A 16,375-nucleotide genomic window follows, 5' to 3' on the forward strand; every position below is an offset into this window, starting at 1 on the left:
AAGGATGAATATATTACAAGTATTACGAGCCCATTTTAGAAATGATTTAGCACCTTATTACATTTTCTTTCAAGGGGAATTAAGCATATCCAAACCATCAATATCCCCATCATTACCATTTGAAAATTTTCATGATGGTGAGATATATGAGGTGTTGTTAAATAACAACAGAAACATTATAAAGGTTTGCCGACATCGCCCAGATAAATCTCGAGCGAATCCACTTAAAACAGTTAATATTATATTGGGTATTCAAAAGTTAGAAGAAAGTTTTTTGGAAGTATAATCAGGAGTACGCTTGTGCTGGAAGAAGAAGGATAGTGGATGGTTTGTTGTTCAGGGAGGAATCATTGTGATTTAATGAAATCCATAACTATAAATAATTTTTATTATTATACGAGGAATGAACATTTTCATGACGGGTTTGTAAGAAAAAAAAGGGTGACTGGTTGCGGACCGGACCGAGGGGTTGCTGGGCCCCGGGGTTGTCCTAATATGGCCTCAAGCAATTTGACCACCACCACCAGGACCAGGACCTTCAAGAACAATACTTCCACTACTAGAACCAGAACCTCAAAAAGCACCACCACCACCACAGCCAGGACCAGAACTACCAAGAGCATCACCATTACCGCCAGGACCAGTGCATCCAAGAGCGCCATCATCACCGCCGCCAGAACTTGTGCCTCCAAGAACAACACCACTAAGGCCATTGCTGCAAGCACCAGCTTATCCATTGTAATCTGTGATAGAATGAGAGAAAGATATTCTTTATCTGTATATTTATAATGGTTTCACGAAAATAAACACAGATAGGATGGGGTGGAGAGCCAAGTGCAAGTACCATAAAAAAAAAGTATCTATCTTACATTATTAAGATGAAATTTGGGAAAATCATAGATACCACTACTCACACTTTATCCACACACACACACCAGTGACAACGCCTACCAGAACCCCCATCATCATCATCTTCTTGTAAATCATCGCTGTTGTTATTTATTTGAAAATTATGCATTTTTTGTTTCAATTATATACATTCAAAATTCCCACCTATGTCTTTTTCTTACTCAAAATGTAACATATTTTTTTTTTTATTTTTTTTAAGTGATTTTTTCTTATAAAGAAAAATCTATTGTAAATGGGATATAAAAAACTATGAATAAAAAATATAGAAATTTTCCTTTGGGAAAATTTAAGAGTAAATTAGAATATCGTGTATATAAATCTATATTTTATCATTTAACAAGAAAACAAAAAAATAATAATATCAAAGTAGATATAAACAAAAGAGGACTATTAAAAAATAACAAACTATTTGAAATTGATATATATTTCTCAGATTTACAATTAGGTATAGAAATTCAAGGTCCTACTCATTATATAGACATTGAACAAATTAACAGAGATTTAAAAAAAAAAAATGTTTAATAAAATTGGGATTATTTTGTTATATGTAGGATTTAATACTGTAAAGCATGATATACTAACTTGTTTAAATATTATTACTAAAAAGATAATTAGTTAAAAAATAAGGTATGTAAATCAAATCATATATAGATTTTTCAAGGAAATCCGGCTGAGTCGGTCCATTTATCAGCTGGGCAAGTCTATTGTAATGTATATGATGACAGGATGTAAGAGAGATACCCACACTATCTTGTGCATTCTAATAAGGGACGGAGAGGAGATAAGTCGGTCTAAGCTGGGTTAAGAGTTACTCCAACGCGCATCTTTAGCTAATCCTCAAAATCATCTCTTGAAGGTATTATATGACATTTACATTATTTATATCAAAAAATCATAATCTTGTTATTTAACATTGTATTATATATATATTTCTGAGCTTATAATATACAAAGACCTATTTTTTTGGTCATTTTCAGATAATTATAAAATGATGGTGATGTTGGTGGTATTGTGGGTGTTGGTTGTTGGAACTGTATTCAATCAATCAATCATCGTGGGAGTGTGATTCTTTATTTATGTTTTCTTTTCAGACCTGAACCTAAACGTGTACTTGTCAAATAGAGGATAATGGAGGAGAGAAAAGAAAAAATGAAAAAGGAAGTTCAATTTAATCCACATATAACGATACGATATTTATATGTATGGGCATATGCCTATCAGAAAGCTAGAATAGATGGTAAAATGTGGAACACAGCTGCTGCAGATCGGGATCGTTTCAAGATGCGATGTGTGAACACTTCAAAAATTCTAAATGATGCAAGAATATTTGACAAGGATCATAGAGAAAAGGTTTATTTAGAGCGAATAAAAGAGATATAGAAATTAAATATCCTTTATTTAATTCCTATCTTATAAAATTTAGTAGTATAGAGGGGGGGTGGGACAAAAACTGGTTGTATCATTTTATTTAAAAGTTAGGTAACCACCTAACACTAGGACAATTTGTCTTAACATTATATTATATTGATCATGTCTTCGTTATCCATCTGACCATTACTATAACACCAATATATCAACATAATAAATATTAACAAAGCCAAAACTTTGTGAATTTTACACATCATCTCATTTTCATTGATTGATTTACTTCCCACATCTTGTTTGTTAGATGAAGATTGACTTGAAGAAACAAATAATATTTTAAACTAACACTTGGAGAGAGAGAGAGAGAGAGAGCAGGTCTAAATAAACCCTTGCTCTTCTTGTTGAGGGTAGTCACCTACTACTCAGGCAGTGTGATTGTGCTGGGTTTTTCTTTGACAAAACACATCCCAGTGAGTCATCCTCTTCTCTTCCCTTCATTGTAAATATATAAATATATAACATAGGGTAGGAGAAAAGAGAGAGAGAGAGAGAGAGAGAGAGAGAGAGAGAGAGAGAGAGAGAGAAAAATATATTCTCAAATGGTTATTGATCAGTTAAATAATTACAAAAACATAATGAAAATACCTCTCAAGTCTGTATCAGTCTGACTGGATTGGTATATAAGAGAGTTTGCCAGGCTATGCAAATCATTACAGGTTCGCCATACTTCTTGGACACTTCATTCTGAGTAGTAAAACAACAATCACACAATCAAAAGCACATTCAACATTTAATGTTTCTTCAACCCCAACCCCATACGTATGTTGTATAATTTACTTAAGTCTATTATAACAAAGTTAATTATAACAAAGTTAATTATTAAGTAATAAAAATAAAGTATATCATATTACTATAATGTAATAAGAGTCAATGTATATATTATAAATCAGAATAATTATATAAATTAATTTATTTTATTTTCTTTTCAGGTGGAAGTGAGATAATTCTCTTAGAGATGTCACTTGATCAAACAAAAACCCATACAACAGATCAAACAAAAACCCATACAACAAACAACTTTTTTTTATGTGATGTATGTGGAAAAAAATATAGTACAATGAGAACACTAACAGTCCATTTCACAACTCACACAAAGAAGACTATCCTTTTTACAATTCATACTGGTAAAACTCCAAAGTGCAGTGAATGTGAAAAAACAAACAAACAACACATTAGAGAAAAATGGTTTTCATGTGACGTATGTAGAAAAAAATTCCTTAAAAAATGCGACTTGACTAGACATATGGGAACACACAGAGTAAAACGGTTAAAATGTCAATTGTGTGGGAATAGATTTAGGGATGAATATAACTTGACCCTACATTTGAAATCAATACACATGATTCAGCCTTTGAAAACAAATAGTGAAAAAAAATATGATATATGTGGAAACAAACAGCAAATCAGTCCCAAATCTTTAAACAACTTTTTTACTTGTTTTGAATGTGGAACTGTATTTAAAAGCATAACCAGCCTGGATGAACATTTGTTGGAACAGTTTACCAAAGATATATCAGCTTTAGATTTGATAACTCCAGACATTCATTTTCAGACGTTTTTTGAAAACTAAAAAGTGTATTGGAACATTGACCAAATCTTTAAACAAATTTTTTACTTGTTTCTGGTGGTAACTGGCACCTCAAGGAACATATAAAAGGAGTAGAAATATTAATGAGATTATTAATTCTGTAGGAGTGAGAGTAAACACAGATATATATCTCTCCTACCTGAACTTCTTTTCTATTACCACCACATTTTCTTTGCATATATTATGTTCATTTTGGATCTACACTAGCTGCTGGATATGACTTGTACAGGTATAGTTGGAATTTCCTTTTTTTTTTTTTTAATTTATGACTTATTTAGATTTAATTATATTTTAATTACTACATTTATTTTTAATATATTTTAATTAACAATCTACCTTTTGCTTCAGTGCTGCCTACGATGTTACTGTGCCAGCACAAGGAAAAGGTGTAATCAAGATAGATATTCAAGTAAAAGTACCAGAAGGTTGTTATGAAGAATAGCTCCAAGATCTGGTCTTACTTTTTTTTTTTTTTTTTTTTTTTTAATCACATTGATGTTAGGGATGGTGTCATTGATAGTGAAATGTTTCTGTGGTTCTCTTCAGTTATTCTAAAGTATATTTTATTGTGAAAAAGAGAGATCAAATTTCACAACTAATTTGTGAACGAATATTTATTCCTAATTTGTTAGAGGAAGTTTAGGACATTGAGTATACCAAATGCCCCTGTGCCGCAAACTTTTTTTTTTTTTGAATCAACAGAAATTAGTAGTAGTAGTAGTAATCAAACAACTAGCTAAATATACAGTGTGAATTAGTGATTCTCAACGATTACAGTGATAAGAGTGAGTAACTTATGTGTTAATGAAATGACTGAGGCGGTCTGCCTAAGGAGGCGGTTGTTATTTCCTAAAACATGCCTACTGAACTTCAATGAAAAGATGGTGTGGACTGTACGTTTAGCTATGGAGTATTCAGATTTTAAACCAGTGTTCAAGGAGGGTCAGGGTCTTCAGCAGCCATATATCACAGTTGGAACAGAAGAGGCAGTTAAACATTTAACTACAGATGGCTTTCAGAATATTGTGATGGTTGTTCCAGAAGAAGGTATTTTCACAAAGGTCATACTTTTCAAATATCCAACTTACTTGGATCCCGATCATCTCCTTTACAATGACAGTGTTGTTTGGGTAAAGAGAAACATTGTTCATTATAAAAAACAAAGTCAGGTTATAGCTTTAATAAAAGGTGAGGCTCCTAAAAAAATTTTTGTACAAGGACTAGGCTATAGAAAAGTTTCAAAATACCAAGAGAAGCCAAAATTATGCCTGAAGTGTTATTATTGGGGGCATTTGGTTTTGAAATGTCAGTACGACCCCAGGTGTAAGTACTGTGGTAATAAACATGACTCTAAAGAGTGTACAAAGAAACAAAAATTTCCATTTTGTTGTAATTGTAGAGGTAAGCATACTCCTTGGTCTTATCTATGCCCCATGAATCCTATAAATGCTGTTGCAGGGGGGTGGTATTCTGCCAGCTAAGGGGAAACAAACTAGCTAGGCCCACACAACTGAAAGTCCTAAAGTCCTGTAGTATACAAATGTAACCTAATTACTACTATTATATTGAATTTTTTGTAGTAACTTTACTAAACTAATCTATGCCTTTGAGATATGTATGTATGTATGTATGTAAGCATCTTTCCCATTCAAAACAATATATAATTAACAAATTATAATGTTCGATAATTAAAGGATAATTGGATTAATAAAAGAAAACAAATTAAAAATAATATTTTTTTTTGATTTATAGAGGGATATAAAAGAGGAGGTACTCCTGTTCAATTCACTTGACACAGATGTCAGTAGCATATTATATACCTTGGGCAAAAGTTTATGTTGTGACTACCGGGCACACTGATTACCTTTGTCGACATGAACAATTTGAGAAAGAATGAGTCAAATAAAAGAAGGTGGTTATCACTCAGACGAGATATGAAGCCAATCTTCATAGACAGGATGAATGACTGGTTCAGGGAATACCAAATCCCAGAAGATATTGATACATTTGTTGATGACCTTAATCACCAAATTGAAAGTTGTCTTAGAATTCAGCGCCGTACGCCTCGACGAAGACCCCCTCGGAAGAAAATGCCTCGAGGCAAAGATCCACAGAGTAAAGCTGAAGAATTAATTCACATGTGGAGTAAGGCAGCATCCTCATCCTCCCTCTCAACGGAAATCGTCATGGAACAGCTCCTGCTACAGAATGACAGAAGAACTAGAATAGCGAGAGCACAGTCTAGTGAGGACGAATATGGAGAACCTATCACAGCCCAGGAAGTAAGGGCGGCTGTTAAGAGAGGTAAAATTACAGCACCTGGTGAGGATGGCATTACCTACGACATACTTAATGCACTGTGTGAAGTGCCTGGGAATCCACTACTCCTATTGTTTAACAAATCATTCCTAAATGGAGTTCTGCCCACACAATGGAAACACGCCAAAATTGTTCCCATACCAAAACCGAATGACCCTGGCAATTACAGACCTATCAGTCTCGTGTCATGTACTTGCAAGATGCTGGAAAAGATCATCCTAAAACGACTGTTACACAAAATAGGTAGGTTTGGGGAAGGAGTCAATGGATATGTCAAAGGACGGAGCACAGCCAATTGTATAATTAATTACCTGGTTAATGACACGGCTAGGTACTCTGTATTTGTTGACATAAAAGGAGCCTTCGACAAAGCCCAGGGAATTGCGATCCTGGACGAGCTTGCATGTATGGGTGTCAAGGGGAGACTCATGAAATGGATTGAAGACTACCTCACAGGGAGGAAAGCTAAGGTCTACTTCAATGGAGCAATCTCAAGAACAATGAATATGGAACTCGGGACCCCCCAAGGAGGAGTCTTAAGCCCTACACTATTCAATGTACTTATGAATGCAATTGCCAATATTGATTTTCCTGAAGGAACACAACTAGTGGGATATGCAGATGATGTCCTAATACAAGCTCCCACCTTTGATAAAATAAAACAGGCCATTGAACTCCTTGGAAGGAAATGTATTGAGCTCGGTTTCACTCTCTCCACAAACAAGACAAAAGCATACTCCCATCGCAAGCGGAGAGAAAATGAAGAACTGCAAATTAATGGTGTAACACTTGAATGGGTTGACCACTATCGGTATCTTGGCGTCACCGTCGGCTTCAAACAAGGGAAAGAAAGAGGAGCTCAATCAAATCATAGGAACATGCAAAAGTCGACTCAGGGAACTGAAACTGAAAGCTATGACTTGGAATGATGGCCATGGAGCCTCTATTGCTGTACTTAAAATGATGTACACAAACTATGTACGCTCCGTCATTGACAACGCAGCACCTGTTTTATGTACTTATTCACAAAGTGATATGAATAGGCTAGAAAGCATACAGGATGAAGCCATTTCAATCATTCTTGGAGTTCCAAAGAAAAAAACTGCTGAAATGTCCAATCTACAAAAAGAGTTATTATCCCTTCCCAGTATTAAAGAAAGAATTGTGGAACTGAATGCTAAGCTTGCAATTAGGATTGCCAGAGATCCCCATTATAATGACATGGCTAAAAAAAAATTGAGCTCTGTGCTACTTTCAGGGGGAAACAAGAGAAGCAAAAAATGGCATCACAGAGCAGTCGGCTACCTTGAAGATCTTCACCTACTTCAACAAGCTCGTGAGCTCATGCCTGTAGAAAGATTACCTCCCTGGGTGGATCCCCTGAATGACTCGTGCAGGATTATCATCAATGATATGGTAAAGAAAAAAACCAACATGGTACACAAAGAAATAAGCCACAAGTATCTTAAGGAAATTTATAATGAAGCTGGAGATGAACTAGATCAAATCTTCACTGATGGGTCATCTAATCCTATTAATGGCCGGGCGGGTGCAGCATACACGGTAATTAAGAAGGATGATGTATTTTTTCCTCCCAAAAATGAGGAAAAAGCGCGCATTGAGAACTATACCTCTTCAACACAAGCAGAGTTAACTGCCATTGCTATGGCGTTAAGGTATATTATTGAACAGAATACTACTGGTGCAGTGATTTGCACCGATTCGAGAGCAGCACTGCAAAGCCTAAATAAAGATCGGGACGAGAATCTTTCAATAGTCGCTGAAATTAAGAGAGTTGTGAAGGTACTAACCAACCAGGGAAGAGTTGTCAAGTTCCTGTGGATTCCCTCCCATGTTGGAATCTATGGAAATGAACGCGCAGATGTGTTGGCAGCTGAAGGCGCTGAGGGAGACCATATTGAATACTTCATACCCAAGACTCTTCTAGAAATTAGAAGTATTATTAGGGAACATCATCGTCATCTCAATCATTATGAAACCCCCCAAAAAAGAGAATGTGGTGGTTGCGGGAGAGAATTAATAATAGAGAAAAAACATCTTGGATACAAATGTCCACACGTACAGCAGCTTTTTGTTAACAACATATAATAAAGATGATTTATAATGTATCTTATCTACCATTTGACAGAGGCTGTTTACCTTGGAGACTGGTTGGAAATATATGAATTGAATTTCAAATCTTATTGTTCCTTCTATTACATTTTTATATATGACTAATAAATACTTCTATAATTATTAACACAATATTATTATTATCCCTTTCACCAGATGGAATTATTATGTTCATAAAGAGTTAAGGATTACAGGTTACCAAATTATACATTCACTCTTCCAATTAGAATGAGTAATAATGGTTTTTTTTTAATGGTTTATAATCATTTCAAAATAAAATAAATGATCCATATTCTTTTTTGACTCACAGTTTTGTTATAAGACAGAGCAGCTGCACACTTGCTTTACAGTTGCTCAGTTGCTCTCTCTCCACGTGACCAGGTTTGCGTTCTCTCTCTCTCTTTCTCTCTTCACACAATTAGGTCAATGTTTTTAATAATATTCCTTTACATAACGGATTTTTATTTAGTTAAAATCTAGCCAAGGAAACCTGGTCCCAAATTCAAGAGTACTTAGAAGTAACATTTTCGTTCCCCAGGATAGTGTGCTGAGAGCATGGATGGAGATCATGAGACGTTCCTCTTCACCAGTGAGAGCGTAGGCGAAGGCCACCCCGACAAAATTTGCGATCAGATCAGCGACGCAGTGCTTGATGCCCATCTTAGCCAGGACCCTGACGCCAAAGTTGCTTGTGAAACATGTACCAAAACTGGTATGATCCTGATCTGTGGGGAGATTACGTCCAAGGCCCAAGTTAATTATCAACAAATTGTGCGTGATATTGTTAAGAAAATTGGTTTTGATGATTCACGAAAGGGCTTTGACTACAAGACCTGTAATATTCTTCTGGCCCTGGAGCAAAAGTGTGCGGAGATTGCTAATGGTGTACACATCGGGCGCAGTGATGACAACACTGGTTCAGGGGACCAGGGACTGATGTTTGGTTATGCCACTGATGAGACCGACGAGTGCATGCCCTTAACTATTATGCTGGCACACCGTCTCAATCAGAAGATTGCAGAGCTGCGAAGAGATGGGACGTTCTGGTGGGCGCGACCTGACTGTAAGACTCAAGTCACATGCCAGTATGCCTTCGATCAAGGAGCTGTTATTCCCAAAAGAGTGAACACTGTTGTCGCTTCTGTACAGCACTCGGAACAAATTACTGTCGAAGCTTTGCGTGACGAGGTTATAGAGAAGGTCATCAAGGTCATTATTCCTGAAAAATATATAGATACTCAAACGAAATACCACATCAACCCTTGTGGAGAATTAATCATGGGTGGACCTCAAGGTAACGTTGGGCTAACTGGTAGGAAAATCATCGTTGACACTTACGGTGGGTGGGGCGCTCACGGCGGGGGAGCATTCTCTGGCAAAGATTACACAAAGATTGACCGCTCAGCGGCCTATGCCGCCCGATGGGTTGCCAAGTCACTGGTGAAAAACAAATTATGTAGACGCTGTTTGGTTCAGGTATCTTACGCCATTAGTGTTGTGCACCCCATAAGCATCAGCATCTTCCACTATGGTACCTCACAGTACACATCAAAACAGCTTCTGAAGATTGTTAACCACAACTTTGATCTACGACTAGGACATATTGTCAAGGAGCTGGGCTTAAAGAGACCAATTTACAGTGATACGTCGTGTTATGGACATTTTGGACGGCAACAGTTCTCTTGGGAGCAGCCCAAGAAGTTGACCATCCCTGAATTTTAGAGTCAAATAATTCTTAAGGATGACTATCATTTTTACGTTTTTCAATCAAGTCCCTGTTAATATGGGAGAACACTATGTCTATGCTTGATTCACAACTCTCCTAAACACGAGAGTGAAGTTATTGAGAACACTTTCCCACCAGGAGACTTGAACCCTAGCCAGCACAGAAGCATGGTGGGAACCTTTAATTTTATATTCAATTGATAGTTTTATATACTTTTTTGACGTTTTATATACCCGAGTATATAAAATCTCCGGGCCTTTTATATATCAGAGTAAATAAAATTAAAATGACTCTATAAGACCAGCGTCTGGGTCAAGATAAATACGTTTTCTTCCACTAAACTGAATCCAGTTTTTTTTTATCTTTTTTTCGGTGGGGGGTTCTATGTGATCCTCCTCCTCCTCCAACTGTTTGTGGGTCTCCTCCTCCTCCTCCTCCTCCTCCTCCAACTGTTTGTGGGTCTCCTCCTCCTCCTCCTCCTCCTCCTCCTCCTTCTCCTCCAACTGTTTGTGGGTCTCCTCCTCCTCCTCCTTCTCCTCCTCCAACTGTTTGTGGGTCTCCTCCTCCTTCTCCTCCAACTGTTTCTGGGTCTCCTCCTCCTTCTCCTCCAACTGTTTCTGGGTCTCCTCCTCCTCCTCCTTCTCCTCCTCCAACTGTTTGTGGGTCTCCTCCTCCTCCTCCTCCAACTGTTTCTGGGTCTCCTCCTCCTCCTCCTTCTCCTCCTCCAACTGTTTGTGGGTCTCCTCCTCCTCCTCCTCCTCCTCCTTCTCCTCCTCCAACTGTTTGTGGGTCTCCTCCTCCTCCTCCAACTGTTTGTGGGTCTCCTCCTCCTCCTCCTCTTCCTCCTCCTCCAACTGTTTGTGGGTCTCCTCCTCCTCCTCCTCCTCCTTCTCCTCCTCCAACTGTTTGTGGGTCTCCTCCTCCTTCTCCTCCAACTGTTTCTGGGTCTCCTCCTCCTCCTCCTTCTCCTCCTCCAACTGTTTGTGGGTCTCCTCCTCCTCCTCCTCCTCCAACTGTTTCTGGGTCTCCTCCTCCTCCTCCAACTGTTTGTGGGTCTCCTCCTCCTCCTCCTCCTCCTCCTCCTTCTCCTCCTCCAACTGTTTGTGGGTCTCCTCCTCCTCCTCCTCCTCCTCCTCCTCCTCCTCCTCCTTCTACTGTTTGTGAAGTTTTTACCTTTCCTACTCCTTCTCCTGCATTTTGTAATTCTCCTCCTCCATATGATTCTTTTGTTTGTTCTTCTTTCTCGACTTCCACATAAATGTTAAATTTAATGCTAGCAAATGTGTCTGAGGAATTAATATTCTTAGCTAACATTTTACATTCCACCTCATTATGACCGTCTTCGAGTTCAAGTTTCATAACCACGAATGGGGGTAGTGAATTTTCTTTCATTGGGAAACTGTCCGAATAAAATCCACAATTAAATATATCTTGACTTGCAGCATGGGTACATGATATCAACAATTTGTTCATGTAAAATCGTTTTCCTTCCTTTCGACATTTTTTACGTGATGCATCTAAATTGTTCTTTAATTTGACGTCTTTTATTTCACGTCGATCTGTATAAATATCAGGTGTGAAATTATGGAAATTCCATGGAAATATTAATATAATTGGATTTTTTGTATAATATCCCCTATCAATATTAGAATTTGTATATAGTTTATTTATGTAATATGCAGAATAACCATTGGTAAAGTTGTGGATTTCATCATAATAACTAAGGAATTTATTAAAGGGTTGAATTAGTGTCTTATCAGTTTCAGTAATAGTTTTAGGATTATACGAAATTGGTGGTTTGGGAACAATAAAGAGACCTTTATAAGTTTTTATGTCTTCGATAAATGGCGAGAATAATGATTCTATAAGTTTGGATTTCATTTGGGATTTTCGAAGTTTAGACGAATCTGTGGAGGATTGTAATAATTCTTGAAGTAATTCATGAGGTTGTTCGACGGATTCCATTTGACTGATGACGTGAGGAACGCCAGAGGACTCATTTTCACTTGTTTGTAATTCTACTCCGCCTTCTTCTCCTCCTCCTCCTTCTCCGACATCTTGTAATTCTCCTACTCCTCCTCCTCCTCCTCCTCTTCCTCCTCCTCCTACTCCCTCCTCTCCTCCTCCTTCCTTCTCCGGCATCATTGTAATTCTCCTACTCCTCCTCCTCCTCTCCTTCTCCGGCATCATGTAATTCTCCTCCTCCTTCTCCGGCATCATGTAATTCTCCTCCTCCTCCTCCTCCTCCTCCTCCTCTTCCTTCTCCGGCATCTTGTAATTCTCCTCCTACTCCTCCTTCTCCAGTGTCTTGTAATTCTCTTCCTCTTCCTCCTCCTCCTCCTCCTCCCTCTCCATCGTCTTGTAATTCTTCTGCTCCTCCTTCCCCTGCATCATGTAACTCTACTCCTTCTCCTGCGTTGTATAATTCCCCTCCCACTACTCCTACGTTGTGTAATTCCCCTCCCACTCCTCCTCCTACATCTTTTATTAGCTCAATGGACTTTGGTGTTGTGTCATGGCTGATGGAATTGTAATTGTTTTCCTTTTTATATAATTTTTTAGTATTTTTAGATTTTTTCCGTGAATTAATGACTACTATAACTGTTAGGAAAATAATTAATATTATTAACATAATAATTGTTGACAGTAGATTATTCATTCTTAATTTTCTCTTTTTTTAATTATATGATTTTTAATTCAGATATTTTTAAAAAATAAAGTAATTATGCAACCAAAGTCAAATATGTTATTGTTTTTATCCTGTTGAGTAGTTTTCCAGTATTAAGTGATATTGGATATTATATTAAATATTGGAATACCATTCAATATTGAATGAGTAATTCAATGTTGAATGAGTCATTCAATGTTGGATTGTTTTCCAGTATCCAGCACTATACTATATACTCTATACTATGTCGATATTGATTAGTTTTCTGGTTAGTATCCAATGATATTGGATAGTATATTCAACATTGAACGTGTGCAGATGTGACAGCAGTCACAAACACCCTGATGGATAGTTGAAAAAAAAGAGATTTGAGTCCCTGATTAAAAAAAAAAAAAAACTACTACTACTACTACCATACTTAAATTACTTACTGTTTTGCTTACTGAACACTGTAATACAACAGGTGTTGATGCAAACTCTAATCCCCAAAATGTCGTCCCTACCACAGGTGTTATTAGAAAACATATTTGCACTTGTTCCATATCGTCATCTTTTAATTATTTGTTCCAGAGTTTGTAAAATTTGGAGCCATGTTATTCTTGACTCGTCATACATGCCATTCCGCACTCTTTATCATCGATTAATATGGGATTCATATACTCTTTTCCCTAGTCCACTTCTACATAGCAATGAAGATGGTAATTTGTCTCTTTACAATGCATCCTATATTGTGGAACAATTATGTTACATCAAATACAACATAACCGATGGAAGATACTGTATGAGAGGCCTTCTAAAGATGATCGAGACTAAAATGAATAACTGGTCGAAAATGGGTCAAGAAAAAAAAGACTCTGAACTATTTGAGTTATTGAATGATCATCCTATGTTTACATCAACATTAAAAACAATGACGAGTGTTAATCATCCTTTAAAAGGTATGATAAACAAAAACAATGTGTGGTCTTTAGTGACAGCTATGACAATGTTCTCTCGGGATACAGATGAAATTTTACAATTGTTAAATATTTGTCTTCGAATGTATCCCACATCAACTGTTCTGGATATTTTTTATGGATATACAGTTATTTTTCTTTTTTCTTTTCAAAACTTACAGCAATCTAATATTAATCATTATAAGGTACATTCTGCACTCTATCTGACAGAAAATATAATTCTTCAATCGTCAGAACAAACATATTATTGTGAACAGGCCCTTCTAATCAATCATGTTCCAAGTAAAGGTGAAATTACACGTGTCGATTATGTTCCTGGAGTGGATATAGTCAGTATAGTTTTGAAGATAGTAAAGCGGCATTCATCTTTGCAATTTTTAATTATCGAATCGCAGCCACAATCACCACTTGTACAACAGTTACCGCAAAATGCTATTTGTTCATTTTCTATGTTTAATTCTTTTTCTTTTTCTTTTGATGTATTGGTGCTTATGCCAGATTCTTCTGATATTAATAGGGAGGAAGACTGGAGAAAAAAATTGAAAGAAATTTCAGTAATCAAATTTAGAAACATTTTATCTGAACAAAATAAACCCTGTTATAATTTAAATATTAATGTATATCTACTAATGGTAAGTAAGAGGAATCAGGATTTATGTTGGATTATGTATTGTATTTTGGGACTACGTAACTTTATAATTCCTGTAAGTACTGAAATGTGTCAGGTGCAAGAAAGGAGTTGTGAAGACAATGTTTTAGTTATTTGTTCATCTATTTCAAGTATATATATGTACTGTTATGACCATTATTGTAATTCTTATATGGAAAAATTTTGTGTTATTACAATAGATGGGAGTTTTCAAAGATTTCTAGATGATGTTCTCTCTATATATAATTTATATGACCGACATGAATATGATGGTGAATGCAATTGTTGGTTACCACCTCCGTTAACTTACAGTGAGATTTATAGTGCCTATGCATTATCTTATCATAGAACACCAGATTTTATATTTTGGTTAAAAACAAAATGCACCTTTAATGGTGAATATCATCCAAGTTATAATTATTATATCATTTATACAGATATGTTAATAACATTTCAAACTATGCCAACATTTTCATTAGTTCGATTATTTAAAGGAAAAGATGTAATTTGTGAACATCATATGATTGCAACAATCACTAACAATTTAAAATTTGATGTATTGGAAATTGAATTGAATAATTCATTTGAAAAAGATATTAATACAATTCTTGGACAACAATTGGCGACATTTAATGAAATTAATATAAGTGAACGCCACTACTGTCTTCATTGTTCTAAATCTCTAAAGGATGAATATTTTGCTCTAAAACAAAAAATCAATTGGTGTGATATGGTAGCGGTAAGATTTACACGTTTTAATAGTTTTGATTTAATATGTGCTCAATGTGCAAATATCAATGATGAGGAATAACTGTATATTAATATTTTATTTCATCCTATTTTATATAAAAAATGTACATTTAAACTGACCATATATTAATTATTATATTATAAATATAGATATGTTACAACAGGTTGTCAAACTATACCAACTAACTTTGTATTTTAGTTACCATCTCAATGAGGTTTATAGTATTTATACATTATCATAGAACACCAATTTTTATATTTATGGGGGGTTAAATTAAGTTCTGAGTCGGGGTCAAGGATGGCAGTAGCGACACTTCACTGATGAAGAAGATGATGTGTTCATGGACGCTTGCAAAAATAAGGACGTAGAGAATCTGGCCATATTATCGACTTGATAGAGAGATTCTTGGATGCACCCCCATCCCCCTTCCCCTACCTCCACGTCTTAGTCTCACTATATTTTATGGAAAGATAATAATAACACAAATGAGATTATAATAGAGATAGTAATTATTGTATACCTGGGATGGAAGGTATATAAACAGGCAAATTATGAGGGTTTATAGACCAGTTCATCTGTTCCTGTAATCACAGTAAGTACTGTTCCTGAGTGTAGTCGTATACCAAAAACAAATTTATTTACCATACCATTTGATTTTTTATTAAATAAAAAAATAATGGGAGATGTTATTACTGATTCACAAGTTAAAATTTTAGTTGGTAAATATTTTATTGATATATTAAATTATTCAATTAATCTTTATAATTATAATATAAAGCATATTTATTTGCCAATGTTTGATATGTTAGATAGTGAATTTAATAATATTATATCAGTTATGTTTGACACATATATAGATATATGTCAAAATATTGGGTTTTTAATAATAAATGGAAAATGGGATCATTACCGATGTGAATTTATTCTTGATTTTATTCGAAGACAATTTAGTTATTATTTATACAAACTCCTAAAAAGAATTCATATTATCAAATTATACATTATTCTCTTAGAAAATACGTTACGATATCAAGGATGGGCTCTTATGGAATCTATTTGGATTATACAAGGAAAAATACCTTATTCTCTAATTAGAAAACCTATATTGAATGAAAGATGTATTAAACCCATTCTTCTGTCCCATACCGATATATATGACCTAAAAGATAATTTAAGTAATGTATATAATCGATCACCTACTGTAAAATATGTCAATGAAGTAACAAGAATTGTTATATATAATTTGTATAA

At 35.6% G+C, this 16,375-nt stretch overlaps 1 pseudogene; it reads left to right on the plus strand.

The window, feature by feature from the left end:
* The first annotated feature begins 5,880 nt into the window (after positions 1 to 5,880).
* Positions 5,881 to 10,084, plus strand: LOC123762201 (S-adenosylmethionine synthase pseudogene; annotated as a pseudogene).
* Positions 10,085 to 16,375: the final 6,291 nt, after the last annotated feature.

The sequence above is a fragment of the Procambarus clarkii genome, unplaced genomic scaffold (assembly GCF_040958095.1).
Source record: "Procambarus clarkii isolate CNS0578487 unplaced genomic scaffold, FALCON_Pclarkii_2.0 HiC_scaffold_170, whole genome shotgun sequence".
Classification (NCBI taxonomy): domain Eukaryota; kingdom Metazoa; phylum Arthropoda; class Malacostraca; order Decapoda; family Cambaridae; genus Procambarus; species Procambarus clarkii.